Here is a 15,999-nt window from a genome sequence, read left to right as displayed (position 1 = left end):
AGCATGACCTGCAGTAGAGGATCCACACTCACTAGAGGGACTGGAAAGGTCCTGCACATCATCTGCTAGATTACAAGTGCAGAGGGAAATAGATGGGACGTATGAAAGGCAAAGGTAACCAATACTGATGTTTAAGCCATTAGGGAGGATGAAAGGCTGATTCCAACCCATCGACCTGCAGAGCGGTGAGCTAGTTTACTACGGTAACCTGAGAGCTCAGTAAGGACATGGCTGCCCTCTACCCACAACCATTGCATATTGCAAAGGCGCCTCACCCAGGCATCCCCACAGTCCTCTGAAAAAGAGTCTAAGTAAGTAATTTCTGTTCGAAATGACACCTGCTCAATAAATATAAATAAAATACAAAATACGTGGTTGTTTTTCAGATCTCTTGTAAAAAATGTGCACATGAAAGTATGCACCTAACCTGCTTAGACAATCAGACACTCATCGTACTATGCTGTTCCATGTTTGTCCTGCATGCAGACATTTGGAGGAGCCCTCCGGTAGATTCAGTTATGAATATCCATTTAGCTGCCTCAATGCTGTCCATGTATAAAGATGGACTTGTTGAAAGGTATGAATGGAAATTCTTACCACTGAAGCATCACGTGGCATTGCTTCCATTGTCTGTTTCCACCACTCATGGGATTGCTCTACTCTGCCCGCTTAGCTCTCTCTTCATTGGCTGACAGTGGAGAAACACATGGAGTTTAAAATCCTGTGCCTGGTGCATCTGGCTATCCACAATTAAAATCTGCACCGAAAAATTCAGCGCTGGGTCCTTTCCCGTAAGCTGAGATCTGCAAATGCATCGATTGTCCATACTCCGATGATTTGTAGAAACAGCGGATTTGATGTACATCATCGGTAGTACTAGCCCTTAGCTTTCCAATTCCTTTCTTAATCAGTGTTAACTGAGAGATGATCACTGCTTATTAAAAAAGCTACTAATGATAGATGCACTCATGCAGTCATCACTGCACTCAACAAAAACCCTGTAACAACGCATGAGCACCTTGTAGACCTCTCTACAAAGACCTATGATTAACAGTTCTCCTCTTCATTCTTCCTCACATCACCCTCCACTAGAAAATCATTTGGATACCCACGTGCTCCATACCTATGCGTGCCAAAAAAATGCAATGCAGATCTTCGAGGAGACTAGCGAAAGGTGTGTCCTCAGTACTCCATGCACCTGCATTGGGCGTTACAGGGGTAACTGGTTCATTAATTCTTCAAACAATGACGAATGAGCAGTAACTGTAAATGTGTGAGAAGTGTCTTCTGGGCAGCAGCATCATTGCCTTCTCTATACATACGGACACTTCCTGCTTGGTAACTTCTGGGTGATGCCCATGCAGGTTTGACAGCCACTTTACAAAAGTTCTCTGCCCAGGCATTGGCCCTATAATCTTTAGATGCCAGATCTCAGGAATAACTGCCCCCTGGCTCTCCCCCTCCTAGGTTGAGTGAAATGTGTGTGATCTGTGCCCCAGGGTTCCTAGCTTGAAGGATCTGGTTACTTATTAAATCTAGTCATTGTGAGTTCATAGTCAAAGAATTACGACTTAACTAATGAACGGATTCTTGTGTCACTCCGCCCGCCTGTGTAGCAGGAGCTACTGCTATCCTAATGGATTCGGAGCCCCTTAGGTCACCATGTACCCCTCACTGCTGGGGTGCAGAATTATTGCTGTTCTAATGCTCCAGGGTGCTTTACCCAATCCTTTTGTGTGCTGGGGGGACGTTATTGCTCCAATCTTGTAATGTTATCAAACTTTAAATCCGTGTGTGATCGCTGCAGGCTTGATGCCCCCAACAAACTATATTAACTGGCGAGAGTTCTTTCCAAATATGAACCTACATGTCTTTATTTGTAGTTCTGGACCTTCCCCCCTGACACGAGGTATGGCCAGCGGTTGAGCCGTTGGGTTTTAGTGGCACAAGCCTGTCTGAAAGCCTCCTAATTTCCCTTTAGTTCGTTCCGCCATTGGGTGTCACTTGGATCATAACTCCCAGATAAATTAATTCCCACATGATCGAAATGGAGAGACTTGTGTCGCACATTGCTGCGAGTTAAAATCTCCGAAGGCACGTCCAGCCTGGTGCCGTGGGTGCATGGCGAATTTAGAAAAAGTTGGTTTAGTGTAGCCCCCCCCCACGCCCCACGTACTTTTGTGGGGGTTAATGAAAGCGCATGCTCCCTAGTGTCTTCCTCCTTTCAGGCCCCAGCGTGTTTTTGGATCTGGAGCGGGTGCCCAGGGTTTCAGTACAGGGTGTTGTTGCCGAGTGGTTTGAGGTCCTCTTCTGGTAGTTTCTGTGGGCGAGGCTGAGGTTTTGACGATAATCCTGGCTCAGACAGTGAGCTTCTTTACTGATGGCCTGGGGGCAGGGTGGATTTTATATTTAAGCAGGACTAGGTAGAGTTATCATGATTTTCACTGCCACGATCTGTCTTTTAGGGGCATCAATCGAGTAAATGCGCTTCCTTGCATTGCGCAACCCAAAAGTTATTTTCATTTGCTTTCAGGTTAAAATAATCAATGAACAAAATGAATAAGATGAAATAATGTATCGAAATGTCACACGTGTGCCTTAAATGTAAAACCCCATTTTCAAACATACAGCCATTAACATGAATACCATCGTTTTCCAAAGTAATGTAGGCGTCATTGCAAGTCACTGTATACTTGATTGCAGCTGCCTTCGAAGTCTCATTCGCCAACCCTAAATGGAAAGATAACAGGCGCGTTAAGCACTCTCATCTGACAGTGGGCCAACCTCCATGTCGCAAGTTTAGTCATTATAAACGAGAGGAATCTCGCATGGAGCACTATATGAAAACCTGATATTGTTATCGCGAATAGATTTGTTTTGCATTCTGCCATGCAAGCTTGTATACATATGCAAATTCACTACAGCCAGCAGCTTGCAGTCAGAGTTGGTTTGCGTATTTAGACATATAACTACGATCAAGTTTTATTGAAATGGTCAAAACAGCCCCTTTTGCTACGTTTACCACAGAAGCACATACCAAGCAAAATACTTATGGAAGGTGTGTTTTAGCTTTGACTAGAGTGGAGGCCAGGCCTAATTCTACGCAAATAGGTTAAATCAAGGTGGGGTTAGTGTAGCCGAACAGAAATGCTATCTACCTGTTAAACAATGTAAAAGGAGCAAATATCTTAATTTTTCTGCCATAAGATATATGAGTGGATTATACGTGATAGGCCATCAGAACTGATTCACGGGCGTGTGCTTTGCGACCTAGCTAAAGGCTTGCAGCCGCCTTTTGCAGAAAATGCATGGTTGTAAACTATGATTTTCTGGGACAATTTACTATGAATAGGGATTCCCAAGTAAATGTTGCATTTAACAGTTTCAAGTTTTCCATTTCCTATAAACAAAGAAGAAATACGTTATTTCCATTCATCTTTATTTTGGCTCTACTCGTGTTTATTACCAAGCCTTCATTTCTGCAGTAGGTTTCTTTGGATACCAGAAAATGCCATAAGCCTCTGAAGTTCATATCCAATAAAAACTCTGTCATCAATGTTGGCTAAGAATTGGACTGTGAAATCACGAAGCCTAGATAGAAATTGTGTCGATGTTCTCAGAAAGCTGCAATTACAAAGTAAGTTGTGGAGCCGAAATTCGGCCTTTAGTCTACATATTGGAAATAATCTTTCCGGATAGTTGGCTGTGTAGATAAACAAGATTTCGCTATGTCGTCAGTATGGAGCTCTAAGTCCCAAGAGGTTACAATCTGGTGGAATCTTCATAGATGGCTCTTGGCTGAACAAGGCATATTATTTTGACTATTAGTGTTCATGTTTGGGCTGTCCATTTTTAAATACCCTGCTCCATACCCATTTTGGCTTCATTTATTTACTCATGTATTTATAATGCGCCGGAGCCCGCGCATTAAACACTTTCGTTTACCCTGGCATCTTATCTGGGCTAGTAAATATTTAGTGACTAACTTTTCTGCGGCATCCCCAGGTCAGTCGTTTTAGTTTTTCAGTACATACTTCATACCGTTATTGTAAATGGAGACTGTTCCAGTCTCTTTCCTGGAGTATGGAATCATGGCAGAGAATATAGACCTGGCGCAAGTGGCACTAAATCCCCACCTGTCCAGGCCTGTGGATGTGCTTTGATTTCATCCACCACAATCTAGTCACAATCTGGTACGTGGGCGGTTTGCTTCAGTCTCTCAATAAGGGAGTGTCTAAGGATAAAAAAGGTGCCGCACGACAACTCTATGTTATGGTGACAAAACTAGTACACACAGAACTGTCCATCATAGCAATTCTGGAAGGGCGCCTCATACTTGCTATTGCGTGGCTGGATAAATGGGTACAGAAATGTGACTGATCTACTTTCTAAATTGTTGATATTACTTAATTCTACCAAATTGTTAATATTCGAAAGCACACATTTATAGACAACACACTTTTAATAGAAGGCCATGTATTTTCAGGGTAGTACAGCTTCATTAGTCGTAGCATAGCAATCTGTGTATAACTATCTCTTAGTTATATTTCTAAAAAAAAAAACAACGTGTCATGAGTACTTGTATTTTCTCATGAAAAATGTCTTCAGCCTGTTTTAAAAAAACGCTGCTACCATCTTGCATGGAGCCATTCATTTACAGTGGATTAAAGTGTAGTACATCTGAAATTGCTATCAAACGATCAACGCGTTATTTATTTCATTTGTGTAGCGCGCAAACCACCGGGAGGCATTGTGTCGCTGTTACAGGTACATGTCATTCACGCTACATACAAGCACATTGGTATAATTAGGTTACAGGCTTGTTCGGTATCCAGTAAAGAAGGGCGTCTTGAAGTAGCGTAGCGTGATTCTTTCCCCATAAGGGGCCAGTGATCGCAGGGCGAAGCAGGATAGGACAATAATGTTGGTTGCTGTATATCGATTGTTTTTGCAATTCAATACCTTTTTAGTTTCAGAGAACTGCAAACCACTTACAATGGTGAAAAAATGCTATTTACATAACAATGTAAGACATTGTTTGCAGTGCGGAAAGTAAAAGGAGGAGAAATGTCTTCAGACATTGTTTTACATGGCAGAAGGGAAGGGGCCAGTCGCAGAAGGGGCCAGCCGCAGAAGGGGCACACGGTGCCCCCTGCCATTGCCAACGTTGGCTGAGTGGCTGTGTGTACTGGAGCTGGAACATCACTGTAGAATGACTGCCAAAAGTGGGCTGCTCTGGGAGTCAACCCCATAATCGTGCGAGTGGCTGATCTGGTGCTGTGGCGTTGGATGCTGCTGGGGGCCCAAAGGGATCCCCTCCCCTGGTCTCCCTGGGAACCCCTAGCTCCATGACCAATGGAGGAGGGCTGGGCTGCGGTTCAGCCGTGGTCTGCTCTTGAGGGCCTGCCAAGTGGAACAGTGTACAGTGTGTGGCCGTTAAGGGGCTGCCCAGATTTTTTCATAGAACTGGGCGGCAGTTGAGACTTAGGGACTGTCTCCAAGTTTTGACCCTTTGCTTACTCTGCTTTTCTCGAAAGCAGCCCTGGGCCATCTGTCTATGGATGATGCCGGTGTCTGTGGGGGCGGGGTGCTCCTGCTCAAAGCAGGCAGGTGGATGTTTTCCTATGCCCTCTAGCCTATATCCGCTTTCTGTTGGCCCTTACTCTTTTCATCCTTTCTCAGATTATGTATCCAGAATATTCAGCACTTGGTGCCCTCCTGGTTTAGCAAGGGGCTATCACACTAAACCTGTGCCCCTCCTTAGTTCAGAGGACCCGGGGAGGCATCTTTTGTGGGCACTGGTATTCCTCTGTCCCGCTGCTGCCTATCCATCAGTGGCCTCCCACACCACCCTCTTTGCTGTCCGAGGGCTGGACTTGCTGGTCTATCATCTCTCTTGTCATTCTTTGAACTGTTTGGTAGGTGTCTGCTTATGTTATTTTTTGTATTACTTGTTAAGCGTTATATTTTCAGTTCTCTCCAATCTTTTGAACCCTAGACTATATCCCTTTGTGTATATTGTCATTTTATTTTTACTTTTTTCTTTTGTCCTTTGTTATACTACAGTGCTTGGAAACCCCTTTTGAGGGGACCTTTGTTCAGTATACTCTATACAATAAACAGAAATTGAAATAGAAGGGCACAGGGGCCAGTTGTTACTAAGATACCATCGAGTTTCTTCCGTCTTTTAGATGTTTATGTAGCGGAATATTCCATCACGCATTGACGTCCGCTACGAATGTACCAGAATGCACCAGGGAGATTGCATGATCCCTCGGGTAATGACTAGAAGTGAACTCTAAGCAATGTTCTAATGAAGCAAATTCCTGGCTCTCATTTGCTGGTCCAGGAGTGAAGCAGATATTTATTATAATTATGTTGTAGCTGCTGCTTGTTTTGAAGGATCAGACTAATAGAATCTCACCAATTTCCAGAGCCATACAGCGCAATGAGAAAAGGCCAAATGAACTGAATTTTTATTTTTTATTTTATTCAATTGCAATATAGTTTGTGGAAAATTAACACTGTAAGAAATGAAAAATATATTTTTTAAATATTCCCAAAAATATTGTGTTTTCTGTCCTTGCAGAAAACATCATCAATTCTTCATGAAACCCTATGAATTTCCATTCCTAGAAATGTTCTCCCAGAATCCATCATACGTCTTCAAAGTTGTTCACTATTAATTCCGGAAATCTAATGACAAAACTAAACACACAATTGCCCTCCGATTTCACTCAGTACTGTGCAGATTAAATGAAGGTATCCTACTTTATCAATTTCCACTCTTTTACAAAATCGGCACAGGGAATTTGCCTATGTGCACCCAGTATTTCCCGCGTACCCAGCTGATTACATCTTAGCCAAAGACAATGGCGCATTCTAGTACGACACAGAAAGGTACTTTATGTAAAGAGCCAGTTGATTGAATTCAGTAATATGCTGTATATACACTAGATTTGGTCTGATTGCTGCCCAGCATAGTTTGCCATTCCCAACTTCGCATTGCCATGACAGTCTCATGATCTGGGTCAGTGCACAAGAGGCAGTTTTTAATTTGTAAAACATCATATCAGTTAGTTTAGTCGTGGTGGCTGGTTCTTTTTTTAATGCGATTTAGCAAATTAGGAACTTCTATTTTTATAATTTTGAGGGCAAAGGTAAGGGTTATCACTTTCTCCATATAATTCCACAAAGAAATTCCCAATTCCATGGAGGTTAACTATGCCAGTGTTGACCGGGTCACTCTGAAAGACATTCGGTATGTTTTGGCTTGCAATTTAGCCAGCCAGCTCAAGTATTCTTATAGTCCCAAACCTCTGCGCCATACAAAGTCGTTGGTATTATTTGGCCTTCATTAGCTTTAGGGATGGCAGCTTTGAAACACTCCCCCTGCTCAGCAAACATTCTGATTACATGTAGTAGTTGCCATGCTTTCGTTCTCACTTCGTTCCAATGTGAGTCCATTTTATGTTAGCAGTGCAAATAACCCCCAGGCACTTAAAGTCCGAAACTATGTTGTTTAAAATAACATCTGATTTAGTTTTTTTAGTTTTATGAGTAACCTGCATTTTTTGTTTGTTTTTATAATGTTCATTTCTAAGTTTGTTTAATTCAGATGATATCTAGTAAAGCAACATTTGCAACCTGGTCAAGTCAGGTTTAGAAATTGTTCCAGAGGTTTATCACAACAGCATGACTCATAAATTCAAATCCAGACAGCCAGCCTCACAGTTAATCACCTGTTTGCAGCAATTTAAGCTAGCTTTATACCACAAAAATAAATGACACCTCTTTGGGGCTAAATCGTTAGTGAGATGAGACAAGTTGCCATTTTAAAATTCCAGAAAATGCAGTCTTTCCTTTCTTTGTTGAATCTGTGAGAGGCTTGGCGAGACTGGACGCGTGCAGAATTTGCAATACGGACTACACATGTGTCCTCTTAGTGTCTGCGACGTCAGACCTACTTTCATTTATGGGAGCAGGATGTATTTTACTCTCGGACGGTCTAAGGAGTACATGTTTCTTCCTTTGAGGAAGAATATTGAGAGGTTGCTGAACCTTGCAAAGGTTCCCAGTCTTCTGATTTAGGAAAGTACGCGTATACAAGGAAACAACGTGGACCCCGTGCTGGTTTCCAGCAACACTTGAGATCATGAAATGCCTTGTTGTTGACAGGCTTACATGCACTTGGGATAGTTTGAAAAATGGCTAGTCATTCATTGTCTTTCGAGAAGTGCTGGTTCCTGTTTAACACCAAGTGAAAGCTATGAGAGTTCCTTCCCTAGGATTTCCAAGCTAAAAGGCTTTCTGATAGGCCCTGCATTAAAGCCCCACACCACTTGCAAGTTGATATGCTTTTGGATTATTTAGATTGACACGCCAGTTCCATTTTTTTTTAAATCTTTTGGAAAATACTAAGTGGTACAACCTCCTGTACTCTTATTTATCAGGTTTCTCTTCGTTGTTTGTATTATAGAACATTAACGAAGAACGCTCTTGTTCCCAAATAAGCCCTTTTGTTTGCTGCTTTCCTAGCCTTATTTCGAGTTTACTACCTACAAATGCCCCCCACCCCCCTACTGAGTACATTTCTGTCAGGGAGGTCATTATTTACTGGAAGGTGAAATTGGGGTTGTGATTTGAATTCCACAGGCCAAGTGGATGTCAACTGTAGCTATTTCTTAGACTAAAAAGTGTGCTACTATGAATAGAATTCAACACGTGGATTATTTCGAGTTTTCTCTGTTGATTCAGAACTCTAATATTGTTTTGTTGAGTGGTACAGTTCGTTCTTCCCCCTTTAACTCTTGACAGGACTTGGATTTCGGGTTTTAACGTTCTGTCAGTTCAATGATCTATTAACGTTATGAAGTTTGACTTCATATTGCGGCATACAACATTTCAATTTTCATTCAGGCTTTTTATACGTCTCTGTGAACCTTCCCTCTTGGTTGCAGCAAGCAGACTTTCTCCTTTGAATCAGTTTGACTAATGGTTTTAGTTCAACCCAGGTGGGTTGGATACTACCACTGCACTCTGCCAAATTGTCCATGCTGCTGTTTTCGAGTGGGTGGGAGGTGCCAGTAGATCAAGTGGTCTTTACAAAGTCACCAAACACTACTTCAAGTTCAACAGAAGGGTTTATTAGGCGGTCAAGACAAGGTTGGGGTAAGTACAAACTCCAATTATGTGTCGGAATGGCAGTTTACCGCTGTCTTTTCCACAAGCAAAGGAAATGTCTCTTGAAAGTCTCTCTAATTCTCTTCCTGGTATCATTCACAGCTCCTCGTCCCTTCTTCTGGTTCTTTACTCAGTGATCAAATTTTCCTTCCGATGCTTATTGATTAGCATGATGAAGGCCTCTGCTCTGGGTACCTCCTCCTATAGGCCAGCCAGACCATATGGTGCATGGCTTCTACCAGAGGGGAGGCAGGCTTAGCAGCTTTCAGGTTGTTTTTTTCTGCTCTTTGCCACCTCACTGGTTAAAGGCCACGGCTCTATAACTCGCCGGCCCACTCTCCCTCTACCCCTCATCACCTCAATGTGAAGTTGTTCATAGGAGACATGCTAGTGCTTCTTCTCAATCACTATTTTAGCTCAGTAACTCCTACTTGCCCTCCTCTACCTCTCCATCTACCACCACCAAAACCTGTAGACTTGGAGTGCATGTCTCCTTCTCTGTATTCTCATCAAACACTTTGTATACCTTCTATTCCCCTTTACACCTCTGTCTTCCTCTCAGGTCTTATTATTTCTTCCAAATTTGTATCTCATTTTCAGACTACCTTCTCTGCAGTTCTTACTTCCTCAACCAACCTCTTGACTCCTTCTATCATCACCTCCTCTCCCGCAGAACGTACTCTCTGCACCTGCTCCTTCTTCTCTCACTACTCTCCCCTCTTTCTGCTCCTTTGATCCCTGTATCACTTCCAGCATCTTCTGCTCCACCAGCCTTCCCTTTCTCAAACTATTGTCACACTCGCTCCTTCTTCTCCTCCAAATTCCCAAAGGGCTGCTCTTTTGTCACCTTGTATATGCCTCTTCCCCCAGGGCCAGGCTCTCTGTGAGCATTTGCACATGTGGGTTATTAAATTAATTAGTGCTGGAGTCTGTGATTTCAAATGTAGGCTTTGTTACAAAAGTTTCTGCTCGAAGACATGGGTTTTCTGTATCTTTAGACCACAGCTTCAAAAAGCCAGTCCACCATTTAGATTTCTCCAGAGTCATGCACATGCAGGGATGCACTGAGGCTCGGCTGTGTTCAGACAAGTTCAGTGCCGCTGTGCCAGTTGCACCCGCGTTTTCTGTACCTCTGTGCCTGTAAGCGGTCCTGCCACTGGTTTGCGAACTATACCTCTATGGTACGACATGGATAATGTTTCCTAACTGTAGAGTTTGAACATAGTGACTGTGGAGCTGCCACCATCAACACTGCTTATCAGCAAAGTTTAGGCAATGTCACAGATGGCCTCAAGAACATATCAACTCGTGAAAAGGGTTCAAGGTTTTTTTTTTAATTTTTGCAAAGGAGATCTCGCGTGTACTGTGGGCTTTTCCCCGCCCTGGTCCAGGCATCCCTAAACTCAAAGGTTGTCACTAGAGATCGGTAACTCTTATTGTTTATAATCTGCCTTGCTGCTTGTGATGGCCTAAATGGAAACACTTAATTTGACTCCATCTGGAAATTTCTAGGTGGATCCTATCCATGTGTCCCACAGAAATAGCTATGATCTTTCTGACTGACAGCTTTCCCTTTCCTCTCACTGCCTTTTATTCCTCACCCAGAGTCTGTCTCCTTTACTGTCTTCCTGCTCTCATCCCTCCCTCCGTCTCTCCCCTCTTTTCCTTACACTCCCTCTTCCTTCCCCTCATTAGCTCTACTTCTTTCCTCCAGCCTCAGATCGTATACCCTATCTCCTCCCACTATTCTCTAATCCTCCCACTACTTTTATTCCTTCCACTAGTCTCACTACTCTCCATTCGTTGCACTTTATCCCCATTACACTCGCTGTGCTCTCCCACTACTCTACACTCTCTTTGTACGAGCACCTTCCTTTCACTCTCTGTCACCCTTCTCAATCACTCTCACTCCTACACTCCCCCATAATCTGTTGGAAAGGAGAGAGGGTCTTCCCACCCCCTAGGTGATTACAAATGAGAAACAAACGATAGACCGCACTTCGAGAGAGCAGGGGTGGGAGGGGGAATGCATGTAGGAGAGTGCGCGATCGCGTAGTGCATGCATTAGGAGCTATATAGTAGAAACAAGTGTAAATGCATTTTAGTTATAGTCAGCCATTTTGGAACGTAGGCCCAAGTGTGGCGGAAACACCAAACGTGTTAGTATTAGGCCTGCATTATTAGCACAGACATAACCCACACCACGAGTGAACTTTGGGAGGAGTTATAAGCCTTCCATTGTCTCAGAGGCTCCAGGCCTTTGCGCCCTTGGAAGAATGTGCTTTGCAAGACCACAAGAAGGGGGCAGAGCGCCTCTTGGCAGTTACCATCCTTTGATGCAGATAGCATGGCCCCACAGCCACAACATGCCCCGTGTCAGAGCTACAGTCGTCATATGCTTTGATCCTAAGACCCCCACATACCATGGTGCCAGCTAGGCCCAGACCACCTACCATAAAGCTGTTAGACCCCCACTCAATCAAGAAGTTCAGAAAGCAAGGCTATCTAGCCTTCGCATTTGGGTCACGTGATTTGTGCTGTGAGGTGCCAGGGAGGGATGTAATTATAGCTCAAATGCGAGGGTGGAGGACCACGGGAGGCTGCTGGGGCATCTGGGAATTAGTAAAGTATGCAAGTTGGTATGACCTTGCATCTCCCCCTGGGCCCATATCTTTGTTTGCCAGGTGCATGCTACATTGATAGAGTAGCCTTGTTTTCAAAATTAACCAATTGTTTATTAGGCTCTGCTTGATTACGGATTACAAGCCCAGTAGCACTCACATGGACGGAGACGGACAAGAAGACTGGGTCCAATGGCCTAGCATCCCTTATGGAGTGGGCCGCCCATGTATAGGGTCCCACCAACCAGACTCGCAGGTTTTTACTGTATGCAATGACGACATAGATGATGCCAGGCACCCTTTTAGCCTACTGCACACCTCTATTTTGGTAGAACGTTCGGTGGCAGCAGAGTTCTTTGCTGATGCAGTGTCTTGGGCCTTTTTCCCTAGCAGGTTGTATTTCTTCTGGTGTGAGCATGAGGGTCTTGCGTTCATCTCACTCACCTTGCACACCCTTCAACACTCAAGTACCACTTTCTCTCAACAACCAATACCTCACCTTGCACACACTCTTTAGAATTCTCCTCCAGGCTCCACTGCACCACCCTTCCTCCACCTGGTCTCTTGGTCCTCCTTCTCCTCACCGGACAACCTACACTGACTTTGTCTCTCTGCCCCTTTTATCCTACCATTGGCTCCTCCACTGCCCCCCGTCAGCTGGCTCCCAAAGCCAACCGCTGGCGTCATTTCCCCCAGGTTCCTGGTTACAATTACAAAAGGACATATAATGGGCCTTACGCCTCACCCCTTTTTCATACGTGGGTCCGCCAGCTTTGGGAAATGGGGCTTCCTGTTAAGAAAGTCATTTTCAATGTTCATGGCTGGATTAACTGGAGCATCTATATTGCTGGTAGAATGTGCGTGGCGTTAGCGTACCACTTTACTTGCCATCGCCGCTCTCTCCAATGAGCTTCCGGTTCAGGTCTCCGCCGCTAAGAACCTTGTTATACATAGTCCTCTGGAAAGAAAAAAGCTAAAGAACACTGGTGAACATTGTGCTCAACAGGTATGGAACAAGAGGCAGTGGGACCTGATGTATTCAGCCAGGCCCAGGTAGAGGGGACAGAGACTGGGGTCCTCCCAACTCTCACACCCTGCAGGACTGGCCTCCTGCCCGAGGTAGAGAGGGATTCCTGTCCCCTCGTGACAGGGTCATGCCCCTGTCACAGCATTTGTTATAGGGGCAGATGTCTTGGTGTGCCAAATCTGACCGGCTCCTTGACCTGAGATCCTCCCTACGGCACCGCTGGCCCCTGCATCAGAGAGTGGGTGGCAGCACCTGACTCTCCTGGCCACCTCTTTCCATGCACCAGTGGCCAAGTGGGGGACATCGTCACAGGTCTGCTGCAAAGTGAGGTGTAAGTACTTCTGTTCCGCTAACACATAAGTAGAACGAAGGAGAAAAACACACACACAAGTCTTTGCGCAAAAGCACTTGTTTATTTTTTTAGGAAAGTGCCTATCGTATCTACACATGTCTCACACGCTTGGTGGTGCTTTCTGAAGGAACATGAAGAAAAGGAGGCAGGCGGTGTGAGGTGAGTCAGGAGATAATGTCAACAAAAAAGCATATGCGCAAAAAGGTGCGAGGAGAAAGATGAGAGGCGTTACAACAGATAACAGTTGATGTGATTTAAATTTGGTAAACTCATGTGTCCAGATGAACACATGCAGCATTGTGTGTGTCGAAGGTGGAATGGTCAGTCGCAATATACTTCTTGTTGATGGGACTTGATAGTTTACACGTGTGGCATTGGGCGGTAGAGTGCCGAGCCGTTTAATGTTCAACATATAGGACATTAGCAAAATATGTGTTGATCCCAAATGTTCTGGGGACTTAACTTGTAAGATATTGCAGGAATGTGCAGGCGCAGCCTATGGGGCTGGGTCTGCCCTGCCAAACTTTACTTGGACGAGTATGGCCCCATATAGTGGCGCTTAATCAAGTTCAATCAATGCACACGTGATCATGTCTGCCATGTACAATTTGGCATAAAGATGCACAATAAAACTGGTGCAGGCGTCGGTATTACGGTGGCATCAGAATAGTAGGTAAATATGATAAAAGACTAAGTAGGTGACATTCAAATGTGCCCTGGGCAGCGTGTGTGCATGTGGCGAGGACAGCCATGTGGCACATTGTATCTCAAATTGAAAAGGTGTTTGCGTATCCCTGTAGCCTTAGGGTAGTGAGTACGCCGTGCATGATTTGTTAATCGAGGTTTAGGCTTCTCCGTTTTTAGATTTAAATTAAGTGTATTTTAAGTTTCTATGCTAAAAATCACTTTCCTGTATCTTCTAGAGATTGAAAAACAATGAGGGTCGGAGAGAATAAGTAGGTCGTGGTGAATGGTAGGGCATACATGCAGGAGCCAAATACTTGTAGCGTAAGAGTGGCTGATACGAAGAAATGCCCCAGCACCCTTTTATCACGTCCTGCCCATTCTGAGGGCTCAGTAATGCTCTGTCACCTATACTTTTCCAATTCGATATACAACTGTACAATAATACACGGCAGACTTGTTCAAATGTGCACGGACTGCGCAGCATTCAGGAACATGATATGTGACCCACTTAATTGGTCACATAATCATCCATATCATGTGTAGTGGACTTAGTCATGTGAGCCGACCCTGCACATGACTGCATTTTCACAAAAGTCCTCTTCCTAGCCCATTCTGGGTACAAAAAAAGTGTTTAATTTCCAACAAATTGAATATTAAAACCCCTCGGCTCTCTGGCGCACAATGCCACATGTGTGCACTAGTACATATGAGTTTTTCAAGGTGCAAGTCAGAGCAAAACATATCTTCATTGGACTATTTTACCCTCTAGTCACATAATAAGACGTGTCTGGTTGGACACATGTGTTTACCACCTTTAGGACACCTCAAAGGTACGTTTTCTGGTTTCTCTTTCATCTTTCCCGTCCCATCTTCTTTCGTGTATGATTTTTGCGGACACCCTTTCCTCTCTTGTCCTCCTCACCCCCCTGCTTCCCTTTCTCTCTCTCCTAGACTGTACTCATGCCCATATATTTTTTGTTTTTTGTAATACACAAAAGTGGGTTCTTGCATGTTTAACCCCATCAGTGTTCTCAAAGGCCATTAACTGGTTTGTTTCGGATGTCTGTCCCCTGTCCAGTGGCCTTCTCCTCGATTCTCGGCCTCCCCAGAATTACAGGCCTAAGTAAGCCTTACTCCTTACTCCTCTGTGAAATCAGGTAGCTGTCCCCAATACAGGATATCCTGACAGGCGCTCTACCTCTCATTCTTGGTACCTCTCCCAAGCGTCCCCATCACCTGCTATCCGCGTGTAGCGATTGCCTCATTCTTGCTGTTGTTTAAGGGTTCCGTGCCCCGCAGCAACTGACTCTGCACTGCTTGGCCTGCCTTCCTGGACACTTCATGGCTTTCCCCACGTCTCCTTAATTGCAGCGTCATCAGGACTTCCCGTCTATCACAGAGTTCTAATAAAGAACTAGCGGGCCAACATTCGACCAGACAAGTCACTTTCCATTGTTTCCCGTGGCAGCTTTTCCACCAGCATGGCGTTCTTGGCTACTAAATGAATGGAAAACGGCTGCCTTCCGGTCCTCTAATTCTTTATGAGAACTCTCCTTGTTTCACGTGTTGCATGTCACATGACCGTAGATAGCGAGGAAAGAATCAACTGCTCACTGTTTTTGATGTCGCAGAGAGCACTTCGCCGCACATCGCAGGCTGTGTCGATACTTTCTTTTTTAACTTTAGTTGCTAGGGATACTGATTCAAGATCTTGTGGCGGGTCATACTTGAAATTGCTTTTTGAAATGCAAAATACCGAATAAATCTTTCTTTCGGGTCCTTGGCATTACTATGGGCCAGGTATCTGGGTTCTCAACTTTTTCATGTATTTTGAGGTGGATGAAGATCATCAACAAAAATGAAAGTTATCAGGAATTAGTGGTGTAAAAAGCTTTCTTTGTCAGGTGACATATTTTCTTCATTTTGTGTGTTGAGGAATCTCACATACTGTATGACAAAAGTTACTCCTTTCTAGACTCAAAGATTGCGAGCGGTATATGCAGGAGGCACCATGGTCTTCATAAATACATATTCTTCAACTAGATTTCCAATATCACTTTATTCATCTGTGGCTAATAGTAAATAAAGTGTTCAAAGAAATCATATTGTTGGCATACTACATCTCTAGC

At 44.2% G+C, this 15,999-nt stretch overlaps 1 protein-coding gene across 2 annotated transcripts in view; it reads left to right on the top strand.

Moving 5' to 3' along the window:
* MTCL2 (microtubule crosslinking factor 2) overlaps positions 1 to 15,999 on the top strand; it is a 524,903-nt gene that overhangs the window by 17,127 nt on the left and 491,777 nt on the right. The gene's annotated exons all lie outside the window — the stretch shown is intronic.

This window comes from Ambystoma mexicanum, chromosome 3p (genome assembly GCF_040938575.1).
Source record: "Ambystoma mexicanum isolate Mex_15411 chromosome 3p, UKY_AmexF1_1, whole genome shotgun sequence".
Lineage (NCBI taxonomy): Eukaryota > Metazoa > Chordata > Amphibia > Caudata > Ambystomatidae > Ambystoma > Ambystoma mexicanum.
This window is presented reverse-complemented; position numbering and strand designations above follow the sequence as displayed.